Here is an 18,035-nt window from a genome sequence, read left to right as displayed (position 1 = left end):
TTTACAGAAAGAACTATATACTTCATTTAATATTATCATTTCTCTTTGAAAACTACCTTCATTTAAATTCACCCATCACCAAAATGCTTATGACAGAATTGTTTCCCTAGCAACAGTTACCACATTGCAGTTACACAGTCTTCTCAATTCATTTAGCTCCTTTTTTCAAACGATGTGTAACATTAAGGTAGAAAATGCAAATTCAACACAGATTGACATTTCTGAAATGAAGATATAATCATAATTCAATTAGTGTTTATACCAGTACCCTGACTAGTGCAAGTGAACACAACAACAACAACAACAACAAAAACCCAAAACAAAACAAAACAAAAAAGTCATATGCCAAAGTCACAGGGTAGCGAAGAGCTGCCAGAGGGTATGTAAGATCTCATTTCCTACTTTCTTACCAGTTCACTGGTTCTGTTCTATAGAACACAGAAAGAAAAAAAAAAACAGCTCAAATTTTTGAGACTTTCAAGTGTTTCCAATTTTTGAATAACAAACTAAATGTAAAGAGGAAAATAGTTCCTGTATTTTTTGAGACAGAATCTCACTATATAGCCTGGACTGTCTTCAATCACGTTTCTCTGCCTCAGGAATTCCAGGATAATAGATATGTACCACCACACACAGATACAGCCTATGTATTCTTGCCAGCCTAAGGAGTTGTAACTGAGGAAGAGGAAGAGAAGAAAGAAATCTAACTGGCAGTGTTGTGTTCTAACCTTAGACATTGAGTACAGCTCTTCTGAGCCTAGACATGCCTCTAGTTCTTCAGAAGCCCCTCATTGGTATAATTCTCCAGGAGGCCACTTAGTCCCTTCCTTCTCCTCTGATATTGCAGATCCAATCAATATAACTGTACTTTCAGCCTGATGATGCCTCTAAACATCAGTGACCCTGTCTTATGTGATGCAATTCTGGTTCAAATACATCTCCTGGGCACAAGCCATTCCTGGCACAACTTCATCTAATTTACTGACTGTCAGTCTAGTCTTCTATCACAGTCACACAACACAGCCTCATCATGTTCCTTGTGTTTATATTTTAGGGTTTTTAGATCTTTACTGAAACCAATAATAATTACCTAAATCAATAAGTTCACTGAGGTCTCCATTCCTGAGCCAGCTTATGAATAATGAATTCATTCATGACTAATGTCAAGTTGCTACATATTGATTTACATTTTTACTATAAAACATATTATAAATCTTTTATAAATCAATGAGTGCCAGTGGGTAGGATTATTAGGTGAAACACAAAACTTTTGCATTTTAAGACATCAATATATGAGAAGTACAATTTTCTATCGTTTATCTAATGTCATTTGCTGCAAAGATTGAAAGATACAAGCTATATTTGTATGCGTACTGTCAAAGTAAGCCAAACGTCTGGTAGTGAGGTAGTGTTTTTGCTTTGTTTGCCTAGTATGTAAAAGCAGAAAATAGAATGGCATTCAAATCAAATATTACCACAGTAAAACTCAAAGGACTTTCTTTCAATGATAAGATGGAGACAATACTGTCAAGTCTCATTTCATAAACAAGAAGACATCAAAGCACCTGAAATATTCATTTCAATTCATAGAAACTATAAAACCTAAGTAGACTTGACTCAGGAAATAAAAATTCCTGTTTTGACCGAAGGCTGTTTTAAAATCGTAGCCATTTGAAAATAAAAGTAGCTCATGTGATATGCTATAAAACTACCATCACACTTGACAGGAGAACACAAACTTTATCTTCACCACCATATCCTTTGATGCCCTTTACAAAACAAAAGTAAACATGTATGAATGTTTTTTTTTCTGTGTCTTTTAACAAACAAAGTAGACATAATCTCATTATAGAAATGACATCCCTAGCAACTCTTGACTTCTTTACAATGAACAGTATTGTTTTCTTCAGACAGAAGAGTGAATGGGTGCGGTTGCATTTTTCGATTATTCTGTAGCTTGTGTCTTCATTGAGTATACCCAATGAAGATGCACCGAGCTTAGACATACAGCCTGGTTGTTTCCTATTCCCAGAAGGGAGAAGTAGAAAAACGATTTATACTGCATGATAAGTTGTTTTAAAAACTAAAAGCTGCTGCAACAATATGAAGTAGGAAGCCCTTATCAAGCATCTCATACTATTATTATGAAACTATGTAACCAGCTAATATAAAACATACTTCAGAATTCATAACAAAAAAGCAATTCAAAACTCTTCATTCTGAGCAAATACCAAATTAAACCAATCTAGAACTCAAATGAAATTTCATTATTAAAATAAATATTTTGTAATCCCCCATTACTAAGTGACTTTTTAATATGAATTTTGATCTATAAAAGAAAGTTTACAGTAAATCAGCAGTTCTAATCTTCACCAGTTTTTAAATGAATCAAAACAGAAAAAAATAAACTTCAAGCAGTAGTGTTCTGTACATTAGAGACCTTGGGTCATAAAATTATGTGGAGGAGTCAGCCGTCCCAACAACCCACAGGCAGCTACTGCTCTATCAAAGTACCCATCACGACACAGTCCTATGGAGCTCAAACACTAGAAGCCATCAATTAATATATGCTCTTCCTCTGGAGTTTTTGCATTTAGGGTAAAAATTAATTTGTTGAACTTTTTATGTAGAGATGCCAAAATAAAATAAAAATCATGATTAAGCACCATAAAAGGGAAAATAATTAAATCTCAGTTCGTGATAAAATTCATGAGCAACTGCAATGCTCTTAGGAGTATATATGAATATATATGCTTATATGTTATATTATCTATACAAATATGATAAAAGATAGATAAATAGATAACAGGTCAATAGACAGACAGGTAGGTGATAGATAGGTAGATAGATAGATAATAGATTGGTAATCAGGCAGGCAGACAGACAGACAGAGAGATGATAGATAGATAGATAGATAGATAGATAGATAGATAGATGATAAATAGACAGATATGTAGATAGATAAACAGACAAACAGATGATAGAAAAGATAGGTTGGCAGACAGTACATGATGGGAATGGTAGCATACAGATGACAGATTATGATGTTTGACTAATTGCAAACTTTATATGTGAAATTTCTGCACTAACTATAAAATTTATAAAAATGTTTATAATCATTCTGCTTATACAAAATTATATTGCTAGAAAAATTTAATCTTTTTAAGACAAATATGTTTTTATTTAAAAATACAATAAGGATGTGTAACCATTGACCCAAATCTTACAAACATGGGAAAGATGTTTGAGCAAGAGAACAGCACTCATAGGGAAAAGACACAACACTAAGAGGACCAACCCATCACCTTGATGAGGTCTAGATTCACTAAGAAAATGATTTGCACAATTTTCCTGTTAGAAACTCTTTCTAAAACAGATGTTTTTTTAAAAACATAAACTTTGGCTGTGCAAACACACTATAAGCAGAGTGATGTAGTTTACAAAATGACCTTGAACAGGTTCTTTGTTTTGGTTTTGGTTTAAAGCCATATGCATATGTCTGTCTGATTTCTGAATTCTCTCAGGCACTAAATAAATTCCTCTTTACAGACATGATGTTGAGTTTTGAAAGAAAATTTACTGAGTAGATTGTGTTCAGCATGGAACTTAGGCTCAGAAACCCAATGTGTCTGCACCACTGGAATCTAAGCAGAGTGCACTGTCATGGGGAAAGCTGTTGAAAGGGAAGGGAGATTCACAACCAAATGTCAGATTAAGACTGTGTTGAGCCTATGTTCAAAAATGTAGACATCACGGCAGCTTCTTCTAAAAGACAGGAAGACGGTGCACTTAGCTGGCTCTGTCCAAATCTCTCAGAACAAGCCAATTTGAGGAGAAAATCTGATGAAGACAAGTGTCACAATTAGATAAAGGACATTTCACAGTTTTGGGGAAAAAAAAAACTAATAGAACACATCATACTGGAAAAACTGACTGTTGATAAATGGCTATTAATGATCGCTTTAAATGCCTGACTTCATGTATTCAGCAAAAAGTGAATCTGATGTAATAGGAAAACAGCACACTTTCATACACAATCAGTTCCAGTGGTATAGCACTTATTAATATTAGTTCATAAAAGTAAAAGGAATTGTCTCTGTTCTCAGATAATCTGCTAGCTCTTTTTTTTTTCATTTGAGACTGAAAAATATCAATTTAATAATATAATCTGACGTGCGGCCTTAAATTTTAGTACACTAAGGATTTTTTAAAAACTCTAGCTCTCAACAGATAAAATTTTGATCAGAATGCATTTGAAAGAGCAAAGTAACCACAATTTAATTTCTTAAAAACCAAACAACCCTTCCCCCTCAAAAATCAAGAATTATATAAAACATACAAAAGCCCTACCAGTTAGCATTTTAATGAAATCATTTGTATTAGTATGTTCATTACATTCTAACTATCCATTTCATCCTAAATAGAGAAACTCGGCATTTGTGAGAAATTCTTAATATAAGACATTTTTTTTTTAAGTGTCAAAAACAGATTGAAAGCTTTTCATGCTTTGCAAACACTATGGGCCTCTCCAAGGAAAGAAATGTAGGCTTAGAGTCCCAGCTGGAGGACATGGCTCTTCATATGCACCTGCTCCTTGCTTTGAAGCGCTGGCCCACAAGTCACCTCTCCATTTCTGTCAGCCTCAAAGCTTCTCTTCTTCTCCAGTGACCTGAGGTTGATGCAGCCAAAGGAAGTCATTCCAGAGTAATGTCAAAGGCCACTTGCTGCCAAAAATAACACTCTGCTAAAACTTGATAGCTAGAAGAGTAAAAAGTATTATTTGTATTGGTTTGTATGTAGGACAACTTAAGGTCAACTGAAGCATTGTTAATTCGTGTTTGCTAATCCAAGGTACAGGGACACCGTTGCTAGACTACGTGGACAAGACACAGGGGAAATAGAATGGTAAGATTCTGATTCCAGCAAGACATAAAAATCACTGGCACTAAAGGTAAGTATTGTTTTAAAACTCCCGTTAACCATTTCAGTACTCATGTAACCTACACTGGCAAGACAACAGTCAGCATGTTAAAAAATGCCTCTTGCAGTTGCTCCAATATTGCTAGTTCCTTATGTCTTTACAGAAAGTATCAAGATACATTATACACTGTGATACTGACATGCATCTTTTGTTGTAGCCAACCCTACTTATAATGGTCTTAACAATGAAATGTGAATTGTGAGGACTTAATACACAAAAATTATTTGTATGCATGAATAAATATTTATATGCATATATATGTGTGTATATATATACAATATATATGTATGTATATACACATATCTATAGAGAGAGATCTATATATAGAGAGAGAGGTAGAGAGCTTTCAGGAAATCATTGTGATAATTACCTTATTACACAACTTCATGAAGTAGGAAAAGGCTCCCTCGCTGAAAACAGTTAAGTTCTAAATCTCATGGCCTTAGATTTCCAGATCTAAGTTATGCCAATGCAATTTTCAGGTTTCTGTTGTTGTGCTAATATATTTTTCTCTTTCTAACAATGCATGAAGAATACGAAATGCCAGACCTTAGCTACGATTTGATCAGTTTAGAGCAACTCTTTAAAATATTTATTCATTTCACTTGTATGAATGTCTTGCCTATGCATATATATAAATACACACACACACACACACACACACACACACAAACATGTACATGACTGTTTTTCTCTGAGATGAGAGGAGGATGTTAGTCCTCTAGAAATGGAGTCACAGATGTTTGTGACTCACTGTATGAGTACTAGCAAACTTAAATGCGGAGCCATCTCTCCGCATTTAAGCCTTGATAGCACAATATTAACACTCTTCAGGAACCACTAAGACAAATCAGAGACATGTCAACTGTAGCTCTCTCTATATGCACACTTAGTTGCAGCTATGTGCCAAGACTGTGGTTGAATTCTTCACACGTTTTTTTTTTTTTTTTTCACTTAATTTTTCCACGGGCCCTAAGAAAGAGGTAGAATGCAATTGTACAACTGAAACATGAGTTGTGGAAGGTCAAACACTGTGCTGGAGTTCTCATATCTAGCAAGGAGGGGTACAGTTCTGGAAACTCCTGTCATCTGAATGCTTGGAGCATATTGCTATCGTAATGGAAAGAACATCCATTTCTAATGTTGATCTGGCTATTTTGCTAAAACATGCCTCCAAGAATTTTGTTTGTTTGCATCAGTTTCTGCTAAAGACTATAAAAGATCAAATAGCAAGATGATAGGTATCACCAAATGCAACTACAGGTCACCATGTGGCATTGACTTTGTAGGAGATCAGCACATCTATTTCAAATGGTAGTAAATATCATTTGTATAGGCACCTTAATGGCCAAATGCAGAGATAAATTTAAAGTAATATTTGATTTGGAAAACCAATGGGCAGGAGGCATGCAGATAATTCAGCAATTAAATTGAAGGTTTTACACTTGTACTTCCCATGGCTGTCGCAAAGTGTTCCTACACTAACGTGCATGGCCTTTACCAATTTGATGTTCTTAAGTTAAATACTCTACCTAAATAACTTATCGACAGTGGTGGCTAATATCTATGGAAATTTATCTAGAAGCCACTCTAAGACCAAGCAAACTGCAGTGATTTTTTTTTTGTTTTGTTTTGTTTTGTTCTGGCAGTGTTTTTTTCTCCTATTCTTTGTTTTCTTTATTGAAATCAGATTTTTTTTCCCTCGTATCACATATTAAGACCATGGTTCCACTTCTCCTTATGGTTCCAGCCCCTCTCACCTCCCCATCCACATGATTCCATACCTTTCTCTCTTTCAGCAGAAAGCAAGCAGGCTTCTATGGAAGAATAATAAAATAAAATAAAAATGACATAAAAAATAACATGCTGGAATTGAATAAAACAAACAGAAGGAAAAGAGTCCAAGGAAAGAAAAAAAAGGATACAGGAAAGAGAAAAAAGACACAAGTAACAAAGACCCCCTTCTTCATACACCCAGGGATCCTGGAAGAGCAATAAACTGGAAGGAATAATACAGGCAAAGGATCTATAGTGCAAAAAGAAGATTGTGTGTGTGTGTGTGTGTGTGTGTGTGTGTGTGTGTGTGTGTGTGTGTGTGTGTGAATTGTTTTAAATAAAAAGGAAGGCCCTGACATGACATTATGAGACAGGGAACCTCCAAACATGCCATTGCATTGGTTTTCTGCAGTCCACTTACTGCTGGGCACCCAGCTTAACCTTAAGAGCAGGTTGTTTTTTCCAGTAAGACTCCCTTGGAGGAAACTAAATTTTCATTTCCAACTGATTGCCAATTGGAGCAAACATCTGGGCAAGGTCTGGAGGGTGTCTTCACTTTTCCTTTCATCACTAAGACAGGCACTAAGACTGCTGTAGACCGAGGCGAGCTCTGTGCGTGCTCCCTAAAGCCATATGTGCATTGACTGTGTTGATTTAGAGGACCTTATTTTCTTTGGGTCATCCTAAAAGTTAAAGGAATATATTGTATAACTGAAAGGAATTTTATTTGGAAAAAAACCATTTGTGTATTAAATCTTTTACTGTCTTTTGGTTAGGTTTTGTTCCTGTCTGTGTGCTATTTGGAGAACTGGTGGATTTCTGAATCGTGATAACAATAAAAATTTAGAGGAAGGCTACCTATGATAGAGCTGCATCCCAAGGTGTTTTGGGCAGGTTCTTATGATATATTTATTATGTAGACTGTTAGCTACACAGGAATGTCTGTTTGGTTTTTTTTGGGAAAATAAATAAGTTCCACCCAAAAGAGCAAAACACAAAGGGCCGTTTATTATTGACTAATGATATGGCTACTTATATTTTAACACTGAAAATGTATCTACATAGAATTGGGACCTTGAATCATCTTATAGCCTGTTTGGAAGTTATGAACCATTAAGTCAGTTGATTGAAAAGTTGTATGTTGCAGATTACTTGAATAGCAATAGTTAAATGGGGACAATGCTTTCATTTGTTTTTTATACCAAATACAATAGCTTACCTCCACATGCACAGGCATGCATGCATGAAACCAGAATTGATTTTTTAATTAGATAAGGAATGAGAACAGATTATCATCAGTGAAGCACTTCTCTGTACTGAAACCTAAGGATATACATAGAGCTAAACAAACGTCTGAATCCCTAATAGGAAATGAAGACAACCTCTTAAAGGTTACTTCTAAATTCGTCAGGTCAATAATGACCAAATATGCCAAAGCACTGAATTCTCGGTGACCCATGTCAGTTGGCAAGAGAACACAAGTCTTATTGTAGTGGGGGAAAAAAATCAATATCTTACAGACATGAATGAATGAATGAATGAACATTTTTAATGAAGTTTTTAAATAAAAAATGACAAATACTGTTTATACATTCAGCAGTTTCTGAAATTGAACATCCCTAACACCTAAAAACTCTTAACATAGTATTTGTATAAAATGCTAGCAAGAAATTGCTCAGGTTGATTTGTGCTGTCATATATACACAAAACCATAGGAAGGAAAGGCTAGAGAGTGGAGCAGAAGGAACAACAGTGAGTTTGTTTGTAAGAAATGGTAAAAGGAAAATCTGAGTCAATTTGGAAAGACTCAATTGAAATATATTGTGAATATATCACAGTGAGCCAAGGATAGAAATTTGATTTTTATTTCCTCTAACAATAGTCAACTCACCTTGTTGCCTGTAACTTGATCTTGTATTAGGAATATTGAATTAAAAGCATACAAACAGAATTATGCTCTTATTATTAATAATAATTATTTAGGTTGATTATCTAATTAAAACAATGCTATATAATAAATTAGTAACCAATAACAAACAGATTGAAAAAAATTGAAGTTACAATCTAAGTTTCCAAAATTGAGCATTCATTTCTCAAATTTATACCATTTAAGACAATGGAAGCACTTGAAAAAATATATATCCTTCTATCATGGATCTATCAGAATGTCCTCATGAAACAATTATATAAAAGTAGGGTTTATAATATTAACTATGCACAGATAATTACTGTTTTAGAAGAAAAGCTTATTATTATGATCTTACAGTTGAAAATAAGGTATATTGATGAAAAATTCTTAATAATACATTTATTTTTACCTTTTAAACTAAAACAAAAACATGGGTCAATCATATATACTATCCAAATTTCTTGCACATATTTCCACTTGATAGTTGGCTATGTCACTAGAAAAAGATTATTGTGACATTTATTTTTTTTTAATTATTAATTAGATATTTTCTTTATTTACATTTCAAATGGTATCCCGAAAGTTCCCTATACCCCCCCTGCCCTCCTCCCCTGCCTGCCCACTCCCACTTCTTGGCCCTGGCATCCCCCATACTGGGGCATATAAAGTTTGCAATACCTAGGGGCCTCTCTTCCCAATGATGGCTGACTAGGCCATCTTCTGCTACATATGCAGCTAGAGACATGAGCTCTGGGGGTACTGGTTAGATCATATTGTTGTTTCATCTATAGGATTACAGACCAATCTGAACTCAAACATGGTTTTACTTCTGCTTAGCAATAAAATGCCTACTTTTTATGGACTAACATTTGTTTCACTTTCTGGATCAATTTAAGGTCTGAAAAAAAAATTCCTTTTCAAGAACCCATGACATCATCATCAGTTCAGGAATATGTTTATCTCCATGTCCTCGGGCTTCACAACTCCAAGTCTCCCATTTAGTGACAGGGTCATATTTTCTGTAGGAAATAGGAAAATAAAGAACTCATTCTGTTGTCACAAGAGTAGTAGACCATTAAAGAGGCACTGCCCAAACCTCACTCACTGGGAACATTAGCAAATCTCATCTCTCTTTAAAAAAATAAAAAAGCATTTTAGGGAAAGGTAGAGAATGAACCTTAGTCCATAATTGTGTGCTAAGTCACTATAGGTGTGGGATATGAAATGCGAGTTTCTAACTGATTTCAAAAAAGTAGCTAACCCTACCTTGCCGAAAACACTTCTAACTATGCTAAGTAAACAATGCTAACTAGGAAAGAAAAACACACATTACTTAATCCAGGGTGCTGCTCACTAGGAAACCTGCACAGGAGTTTGAGAAGAAGTCCCTGTGTCCTCAGTACCAGCATTTCAGAAAAGTAAAACAAAGCAAAATGCAACAAAAAAAAAAATAAACAAACAAAAAACACCTCAGTTTCTGGAGTACTGAAATCCTGCCATTTTAAATTAATTGTCACAAATTCCCCCATTGTAAAATTTTGTTCTCCGTGATACCATTCATACAAAGGTACACAGGCATACTCTACCTTTATCAAATCTATCCAGTCATGATTCTTCTAAACCCAAATGAAAACAGGATTATTTTGTACGTCACCTCATTATTCGTGGACAATAAAATCACTTAAACCTGATCTTTAAGATTGTTACTAGAACAAATGCATATGGATATAGTTCATATATAAGTATATATTGTATATAAGATTCCTCACATTATAACATTTAAAATAAATATAAACATTTGAAACTGTGGTTTAGAGCCTTTTCCTTTAAAGACCCTTCATGTTCACTGCCATCTCCCTTAATCTACTGTATGTGGACCAATAACAAAGCCAGATGGTTACAAGATTCGAGAAACAAACAAACAAAAGCGGAGGGACAGGAGATTATGACTTGCTTAATGCATCAAAGTCTGTCAGCAGCAGAAACAGGTGGGCTAGCGCCCAGGTGTTTCGTCTATGGCTCTTTCACTAAGTAACAGATTAATGGGGCTCAGGGCAAGTGGTATTTTCCAGGACCTTTGAACATCAAAGATACTTATCTATTAGAAATTGAAAATTATGAAGTCTCTGCTAGCAATGATGTTTAATGTTTTTGAAAGGGATATTGAGGCTTTGGATAAACCCAAACATTAAAATTATTTGAATTGGTCTTCTTGACACATCTGACTTGCACCATGCCTCATTTAAATTTTCAATTTAAATAATGCACTCCTTTCTCCAAATTTTAAATATACGAAGGCCACAAAGGATGATGTTATTAGGAACTGCACGCATGCAGGCGTGAGTATGCTCTCTGCCTCTGTGTCTTTCTCTGTGTCTTTCTCTTTGTCTCTTTCCTGTTTCTCTCTCTCTCTCTGTCTCTCTGTCTCTCTGTCTCTCTCTGTCTCTCTCTCTCTGTCTGTCTCTCTCTCTCTGTCTGTCTCTCTCTGTCTCTGTCTCTCTCTCTCTCTCTCTCACACACACACACACACACACACACACACACATACACACACAAAGAGACAAAGAGAGAGAGCATATATACATACTTGCACACACAGCACATACACACACATGATAAGCATAGCTCTTTGTAAAATTAACAAGTTTAGTGTGTTCTTGCTGGATGATTCAATGAATTCTTAAGCAAATGGTCAAATATTTGAAGGAAGCATGTAGCTAATAGATGGTAACCAGATATATAGGACTACATAAAACTTTGTATATCTTTTTCACCTAACTTTCCAGCATCATTTACTCAATTGTAGGGTGCTGTAAACGCTTACCTACTAGCTAAAGCACACATCCTATACACTCATAAGATTGAACTGAGCCACCTTGAATTAACCAAAATGTGTAACAAACTGGTTCTCTGACTCTTCCAAAATAGCTCTTTTTCTCTGTTCCCCAGTCACTACCCTTCACAAGGAATTCAGATATGGATAGGACACATTGGATGCTATAAGGTAAAAAATTTTGCCAGTGTATCCAAGAATGCTTTCTGATTCCCCTAGCTTCTTGGTCAAGAGTCAATGGCAACAAATCCTTAGAGAAACAAGAGGGAAAATCAGACCAAACTGAAAATGGTCAGTAGCTGAAACAACTTGGCTTTTGCATTATCCACATTTTCAGGGAAATTATGATGCATTGTTTCATCGTGGCTCTATTGCACAAAATGATATAGCCCTGACTCTTTCTAGTACATCAAATTTCTATGCTCAATCCTGTATCACCTTTCACCAGAGAAACACAGCATCTTGAAAACTCATCCTCATAGATCTGCCTGTATACCCTTAAATGACAGTTTCAATCTGTTAAGCACCATAAAATCATAACAGTTTCAAATTGCAAATCATATCTTCTGGCATTTTCTTTGCAAAGCAGCACTTCTTAATGCGAATTGGAAAAAGCTGCATTTTCTAATCTTCTTCTGCAATATCATCCCCATGGTTTCTATTACCTATTGTTTCATAACAGGGCACCCAAACCCTCTATGACTAAAATAACATAAGCACTGATTTGCTCATAATTTTGAAAAATGAATGGCGCATGAAAGGAACTATTCTTTCTAGATATTCTTGGCATCATGCAGGGTCACTCAATAAGGTCTAGAAGACCCAGTTCTCAGATACTATGTTCACAGGATTCAAAGGGTGGTATAATGTTGGCAAAGCACATCACTCATCCATCATATGCTCCCCTCATTGTGGCTGGTTGGGCTTCCTCAACAGGAGGCACTGAGACTTCCAAATGCAAGATATGTATGTGTAAAATATGATTTACATCCTTACCATGAGGAACACATACAGATGCTAAGACAAAAACATTTGCACTCACAGCCTTACAATCACTTTAAGAAGAGCAACAAATAGGCTTGGTAATAGCCTGGGCTGTTTGGGGGTTCCCATGGGGAACCCTGGGTCAACAACTCAAATATATGTAACCCATTCCTAGCACTGGAGATTTTATTTTATGGTGAGAGATGTTAGTTAGTGCTTTGCCTCTCTGTTTCTTTTGGAGACATCTCATTTAGAACTGAATATGTCTAGCTGAAACATATTAACCATGAGAGTGATGATGAGTTTAAGCTAGCCTGGGCTACGGAGTTATCTTTAACACAACCTGGGCTACAAAGTGAGATCTTGTCTCAAACAAAAATTATACTTAGAAATTGATTTATAGTACATTTATTTTAAAAGATTGTGCCCAACTTACCTTAAAAATAGATGTTAACCACATAAATTGAAGATATAAATATAATGTTATATGAAAGACATAATTTTCACTTTGCATTGGAGATGTATCTATCACTAAATAATACTACAAAATCTAAATATGACTCTACCTTTGGATCACTCATGGGGTACCTTTTAGCATCATCTAACTGAGGGTACCGAGAAGGCCTGTAAGAAGGTCTGTAACCAAAGCTGTGAAAAGACAAAGTTTATATTTGTTTTTATAACTATATATAAGACTTTAGACATCAATCACAATAATCTTCTTAATATTCCAGGATCTTAGACCTTGTTCTATTGCTGGGAAGAGTCATCATGACCAAAGCAACTCTTATAAAATAAAGCATTTAATTTGGAACTTTTTTAGAGTTTTGGAGATACTTAGGCCATTATCATGGTAGGAGCATGGCAGCAGGTAGTCAGAGAGGGTGCTGGAGTGGTAGCTGAGAGTTCTACATTCTAACCTGCTGGCAGCAGAAACAAAGAGAGAAAACCTGGGCCTGGTGTGGGCTTTTGAAACCTCAAAACCTATACCTTGTGAAACATTTCTTCCAATAAGGCCACACCCAATAATCCTTCTAATCTTTTCAAACAGTTCCATTCACTGTAGGCTAAGCATTCAAATATATGAGCTATGGGGGTGGGGGCATTCCCATTCAACCAACCAGAGCCAGATAATTTCATATGTGAGTATATCCATATTATAGAGCCTGCTTTCTTTTTATTTAATAGGAATTTATAAGCTCCATGCATACAATAATAGTATTTCTTTTGTCTTTTAAACATTCTTTTGACAGTAATTATATTAAAAGTGAAATAAGATACTGGTCTTCAAACAGTACTTTTTTATGCTGTGTATTAACTATAGCAATAATTTAAAATTATTTAGGGTTATAAGAACAATGACAACAAAGAAACTCTCTCTAAGCTCAGCTGTGAAGGACCCAGACCCAACTCTAAGATGCCCTGTTGTGACATATTATTTTTCCAGGAACACATTAGGACTGGAGGTCTTTGAATAACCTTGGAGAATGTAAGTTTTATTATGGCTGTTAAATGTGCAGCTGGTTCACAATTTGTCAAACAAATATAGTTCACTCAGTGCAGTGGATTTTTATTAAATTTTTAAAAGGAATCCATCTGAAGGCACACAAATGCCTAAAATGTATATCGAAAATCAACATTTAGGTTAGAAAAATATATTTATATTTCAGAGATGATATTTATAGTGAATTAGCAATTATGTAGACTACTTAGATTCTTAATGAAAGATAAATTCCATTTATATAAAACTACATCATTTGTAAGTACCTCTTAAAGAATATAAAATGATCACACTACTAATTTGTGCTTTATATATTGTTTTCTTGTCCTAGATAACTAATCTTTTATATCATGTTACATATATATTATATATAATATATTAATTTGAATTTGAATTTGAATCTTTTATTTTACACATGTAAGACTCTGCAATAGGTTTGGAGAGACTCCACAGGAAGGTGTACATGAACACAAACTGTCTTCAGCGCTGTTTGAAGGTCAAGTTTTGTACATGCCATAGACCATCGTAGCACATAGGATTTTTACTACCCTTGACTACAGGCAGTACAGTTGCCTGCAAAAAATTATTTTCTGAATATCAGTCTTCAGCTGTCTGGCTTCTATAATGATAGCATATATAGAAATCATTAGATATCACTTTTATTTTTCTCCTCTTTTTATTCTTTTCGTTGTGTTCCCGGTTTAGGGATCAGGTTCCAAGCCTAAGCACGCTCTCCCACAGAACTACAAACCCACCCACCCAAATTTATAAGTTTATAGAAGGTTCATTCTTCAAGTTAATATTTTTAAAAACAAGAATGAGTTGCTAAGTGCCATTCTAGATAGAGGGAAGGAGTCTATACTGCCTGTCATGAGCCACCATAAAGGTGATGATTAGGACTGACAGTCTTAGAAGGAGAGACAACATTATACAAGAATATGGGAAATCCTAAGAAAGCCTTCATCTCTATTATCAGATCTCCTTACACAAGCTATGATAGTGCTAACGAATACCATAGTTTCAGATGCTGTGAAGTCAAACAACAACAAAAACAAAACCCCAACAGACAATGAAATAGCCAATAGTTAATAAATGACTTATATAAAGTATAGCATGAGGGGCGGGAAACACATCTCAGTGCCACAGCCTTCACCCAGCAGGAGAAAAGCCACAGGTCTAACTCTTGATACTCTAACAGGAACTAAAGTCATTGTCATAAAAATAACAAGCTTTAGCCTTGGTGTCGTGGTGGAATCTCTGCACTCAGGAAGCTGAGGCAGGAGGATAGCTGTGACTCCAAGGAAAGTCTATGATATGTAATGAGCCTGGAATACAGAGTGAAACCCTATCTCGACTACCTTCCCAACTGCAAAAATAAAACCAAGTTTTGGGTCTAGTGAAAAATAAGCAGACGTACATTCTAAAGCTATTGCATATTATAAATCCATATATGTAGGCATATATAAATTAAACAATACACAGCAAGGGCATGGGGTACACTGATGACCTTTTTTTGACTCATGATTCAAGTGACTTCAAATCTAACTTATAAAAATAAAACAACAGTACACAAATGATCATTTTCACACAAAATAATAACAATAACTCTTCAAAAAGACAAAATTAACAGCTCAGTGTAGTAAAACACAAACAACATTGGCATAGATACAACCATTTGGAGGAAAAACAAGCAAGCTTTGGAACACGAGTCAAACAAGAGATTGAGCAAATTATGCCCAAAGGGTTGGCCTAGAGCACATCCTGTTGAGAAATTAAAGACTCTTCTTGCCATGATCCTACGCATTCGTTTGGCTTTAGTTTTCATTATTCCAAAATCTGCTGTCGTCGACAGAAGCATGTGATATTTTCTATTCCAGTAAGGAAAGCCCTGTATATCTTTGTCTCCTCTTCATTCACCCCTCCAGCTAAGTCTCAAGTTCAAGACAAGGTGCTGACTTAGCAGAGATGTCCTGCAGAACAGCACAGTGACTTCTGCCCCAACCAAAGACAGTTGTCATTTATATTCATCAAGGAAGTAGTCCACAAACAGCAAACTGTGTACCCAGATTATCCAGATTAATCCCATTAGACACTGATCTCTTAGAGACTACAGGAAACTGCTGACAAACTCCCTCTGCAAACATTCAAGCTTCCCTATGCGAGGCACATCCAGCTCCATAATTAGTCTTGGTAAGAGCTGGTGTGCATGCTTCTTCAGATTTAATCAAAGGAAGTCTCAAGTGAAAATATAACCACCAAGAGTCTTAAAGTAAAATCTTACCAGGCACTGTGTCTAAGAGGAGCCGACTTTTCTTCCTCACTCAGGATCTGTGGATTCTTGATGACTGTTTTCTCCGTGAGATGGCCAAACGCTTTAATCTGTCAGGAAACTTAATTTACAATGTGTAGAGAACTTCCCATTTCTGTTTCTCATAATTCCTGTATTTTCAGGGGTATGGACACTACATGTCATGCCAGTCAGCGTATCAGAAGATAGAAGTAAACAATCTTTGATTATGTTTATAAATTTTAACTATCTTAAAAAATATAGTGTCCATCCTGTATAAGATACCAGAGAATAGTTTCTGGGTTTAAAATCAATACCTAAGAAATCACGAAATTTTGTAGATGTTCAATAGTTGGGTTTTATGAAATGATCAATAAATCATTTATGTGGTGATAGAAATTAATTCATCTGTACTTCTATAACTATTATTAATAAAACTCTGAACCAAATATAAAAATTCAGGCACCACGAACAAAATGGATTGGTTGCTCATAACGTCTTTCCATCACCAATTAAATGGGCTTAATGAGTAACCTCACCCAGTCTTCTGTTCACACAGAATAAAATATTACTCAAGCACTATCATATAAGGGTGTTTGCAGTAAAAGAATCTTTACAAGCATGAACAATTTCCTTAATATTATAAATTTATCTTTACCAAAATGGTAAGGACACAAAAGAAAATACAATGTACAGTTGCAAATTTTACCTGACAGACTTTTTAAAAATTTAACATGGTCTGTCTAAATAAGACAATTTGAATAGTGTTTCTAGAATCAAAATAGCATATGGCAAATGTCATCAAACAAAATGTTTATAACTTCCTTTTGTAAATTGGTGAACACTTAAAAGCAACCCTTCTGTAATGTCAGGTAGGCTATTACCAATTAGCATAGCTTGTAAACCAAGTATATTTTTCCCTAAAAGTGTGAGGGAGGGAGGTCATGACACTTTGGAAGTGGTAAAAAGATGAATTCCTTTTCTAGAAAAACACAACAAAGCAAAGGAACCAGCATCCAGACACAAGGGAGAACATGGCACTAAGAGAAGGATGGAGGGGTTAGCTGAGAGGCTGGGACCAGTGAGAAGATGGAGGAGGAAGTCTATCTCATGGGGACTGACATGATGATAAAATGTCTTTTCTTATATTTATATGTCCTTTCAAATACAAAATTACTGTTGTTGGATAGAAGTCTCTTGAGCAATGCTTCCATATTTAATAAGCATGTTTTGGACATTTGTGCTGTCTTAGTCACCTTTCTATAGCTGTGATAAAACGCCATGAACCAGGCATATTTTTAAAAGGTATTAGGCTTATGTTTTCAGAGGGTTAGTAGAGTCTATGACTTTGGGATTGTCAGCATCTGTTGTAGTCCTTCTAAGTTGCTGAGCAGGTAACTGGACCCAGGACTTCAGGATTCCTTGTTGTGAAATGGAAAGAAGCTAAGAACAGCATTTAGTTCATAGGGTTGATCTCCTTCATGTCTTTCACTTTCGGGAAGGTGGTCCACGTGCACATTTACTGCATTTGACAATGTATAAAGTTTGGACTATAGCTCAGTGGTCGTCTCAGCCATTGCTGTATTGCTGTGACAAAACACCATAACCACGCCAACTCTACTCAGGGGCAACTAGGTTGGGGAAGAAATAAAGAAATTAAAGACTTCCTGGAATTTAATGACAATGTTGACACATCATACCTGTACTGGCTAGGTTTGTGTCAACTTGACACAGGCTGAAGTTATCACAGAGAAAGGAGCTTCA

This window comes from Mus pahari, chromosome 11, assembly GCF_900095145.1.
Source record: "Mus pahari chromosome 11, PAHARI_EIJ_v1.1, whole genome shotgun sequence".
Lineage (NCBI taxonomy): Eukaryota > Metazoa > Chordata > Mammalia > Rodentia > Muridae > Mus > Mus pahari.
Note: the sequence above shows the minus strand (reverse complement) of the source record.